Here is a 3,405-nt window from a genome sequence, read left to right on the forward strand (position 1 = left end):
ATGATATCCAATAGTAATGTTCAGTAATTCTGTATTTAATTATCTAAACATCTTTACTGTTCTTTAGATTCCTTCATATTTTGAATCAAAGTTTGTTTATTCAGATTTTATGTGATATCAGGATAAAATGAGTGGGTATTTGTGAGAATTCTCAGGCAAATATATAATCAAATTGCCATGATCTGAGGCTAAAGATGTAGAACCTGTTGAATACCAGCAGTTAGCAAATTAAACCAACCAAATATTTCATACATTTTACTAAAAATTCAAAGTTTAAGAGCCCCTCATTAGGTGAGTGATAAATAAATTTTAATTAAAACACAGGGGCATCACTTTGCTTTTACATTGCACATTTCCAAAATTCCAAAGAGTTAGGAACACAATAGTACACCTAAGTTCAATATTAATTTGTTTATGAGGACATCTGTTCCTCCTGCTTTGCTTATTTGCATCTTAACTTTGTGTTTATATGATTTCACTACTGAATCAGCAGATGCCATTTCTGTTTTGCTTCAATATCTTTAACCCCTTTGGTTTCTACCTTATACCATGTACACACACACATGCACACACATGCATGTATATACACATATACATATACACTTATACATTTATACACGTGACATATATTGGTAGAGTGCTTTTTTTAAAACAAAAGCATATTTTTCCATCTTACTTACGTGTGTGTGTGTGTGTGTGTGTGTGTGTGTGTGTGTGACATTTGTTCCTTAAATTGAAACTGTATTTTTCTCTACCTTTCTCTTGGTGATGGCCCTTCTTTACTACAGTCTATAGTAGGCCTTTATTGTTTTGTAGTTTCAGTATGTGGTCGATCGGACTGTTAATTTAGTGAATGTTATTAGTTCAATAAATAGTTATTAAAGTTGTTTTTAAGCAACAATTCAACTTTGCAAATGGTTGCAGTCAGAAAAAGCTCTAATTAGAGAAATTAATTAGGACTTGGAAGAATGAACAGAGATTTGTGGGCATTTGGAAGATGCATTTGAAAAATACCTTCCAGAGATCTTGCAAGTACAGTTTGCATGTACACCAGGTAGAAAGAGAATGGAGGGTTTCAAGTCTTAAGGGCTTAAGAGAGTGGAGATCTGTTCCGTTAGCATAAGACATCTTGCAGATCGCAGCACGCCTAGGTCTTTCCTTGGTGAAGTTCATCTTTTAAAAGAGCTTGTTACCAACATTCAAAACCCACATTTAACCCTAGTATAAAGTTGAACACAGTTGAACAAGAATAATCTGACTATGGAAACTATTTTCCATGGTCAGAGTGGNTTATATAAATAATTTTAAGGTTACAAAAAAAATTGAGTTTAACTCTGAGACTTACTTTATTGATAGATCAGAATTCATAATTTACAGTCATGTGTAAACCATTTAAATTTGTTGAAATGTTAGTCATTTAAATATATTTCATATTAAAAATTTATTATAATAGTTGCTATGGTGAACACTAAATTGAATGAACAATATATATAAAAATCTCACAAGGCAATCAGAAATGAAAATAATAAAGACACAAAGCCAAATACAAGTTCCAGAGGCAGAACCAACAATGTCTACCTTAATATGAGGTGGGGAGTTGAGGAAAACCTCATAAAGAAGTGACATTTGACCTCTATAAGTTGGAGGCTTATAAGAAGGCTACATATGCAAGGGAAACAGAGTAAGCACTGATTTGTAAGAAGCAGTGTTGTAAACATATGGATAATGTTAGGAGATCGTGAGAAGTTTCATTTTATAAGAGTGATGAAAATAATAACATTTAGGCTGGATTTTGGTCATGGATTGACCTGAGAGTACAGCTGTACCACTGTACAGTTGGAAGCCAGAAGAAAGACAGTAATGTGTGCTTTGGGGAAAGAACTGGTTGGGAACGTGGATACATGGAGAGTCTCTGTAATAGTTTGAGCAAATTAATAATTGTAAACCATATTTGAACAAAAATGAAAAGGTGAGCTCAAATCCATGAGACAATTTCAAGTTGTGAAGGTGTAAAAATCAGCTGGATATAAGAAAAATGTAACTGAAAATTTTGAACCTTAGGAACTAGAAAGAAAGGTAATGCTTTTACCAGAAATATGACAGAAGGAGGAAAAATTGGGTTGGAAGATGCAATAAATTGTTCATATTTGGATCCAGTTAATTTAAGGTATCAATAAGACTTCAGTTGCAAACATTTGGAAAATTCAAGTCTGAAGTTTAGGAGNTTGATTATATTCCTCAAACTGTATTTCACTTCCCTGTGACAATCTTGTGACTACTAATTTGTGCTTTCTAATCCCTTTATGTTCTCCTGTATCTAGCAACCATCAGTTTTTCTCCCCGTGTATCTCTGAGTCTATTTCTGTTTTGTTTGCTCGTTTATTCAGTTCTTTAGATTCCACATATAAGTGAGATCATATGGTATTTGTCTTTCTCCACCTGACTTATTTCACTTAGCATAATATTCTCTAGTTCAGTACATGTCGTTGCAAATGGTAACAATTCATGCTTTATGGCTGAGTAATACTCCATTGTATAAACGTACCACAGTTTTTTCATCCAATCATCTATCGATGGGCTTCTGGTTGTTTCCATGTCTTGGCTATTGTAAATAGTGCTGCAATAAACATAGAGGTACATATATTTTTTCGAATTAGTGTTTTGGATTCTTTTGAATAGACACCCAGGAATGGAATTGCTGGGTCATAAGGTAGTTCCATTTTCAATCTTTTGAGGTATATCCATACTGACCTCCATAGTGGCTGCACCAATCTGCAATCCCACCAACAGTGCACCAGGGTTCCCTTTTCTCTACATCCTTGCCAGCACTTTTTGTTTGTTGATTTATTGATGATAGCCATTCTGACCTAAATGAGATGGTATCTCATTTTGGTTTTTATTTGCATTTCTCTAATGATTAGTGACATTGAGCATTTTTTCATGTCTATTGTATGTCCTCTTTAGAGAAATGTCTGTTAGGTCCTCTGCCCATTTTTTAATTGTGTTGTTTGTTTTTTTTGGTGTTGAGTTGTAATTTTATAAATTTTGGATATTAACTTCTTATCAAATGTATCATTGGCAAATATCTCCTCCCATTCAGTAGGATGCCTTTTTGTTTTATTGATGGTATCCTTTGCTATGCAAAAAAACTATTTAGTTTGATGTAATCACACATGTTTATTTTCTCTTTTGCTTCCCTTGTCTGGCGAGATATATAAATAAAATATTAGTAAGGGTAATGCCTACAAGTTTACTTCCTAAATTTTCTTCTAGTTTTATGGTGTTGGGTCTTACATTTAAGTCTTTAATCCATTTTGAATTTATTCTTGTATACAGCATAAAAAGGTGATCCAGTTTCATTTTTTTTGCATGTATCTGTCCAGTTTTCCCAACATCATTTATTAA

Source organism: Hipposideros armiger, unplaced genomic scaffold, assembly GCF_001890085.2.
Source record: "Hipposideros armiger isolate ML-2016 unplaced genomic scaffold, ASM189008v1 scaffold_1312, whole genome shotgun sequence".
Taxonomy (NCBI): domain Eukaryota; kingdom Metazoa; phylum Chordata; class Mammalia; order Chiroptera; family Hipposideridae; genus Hipposideros; species Hipposideros armiger.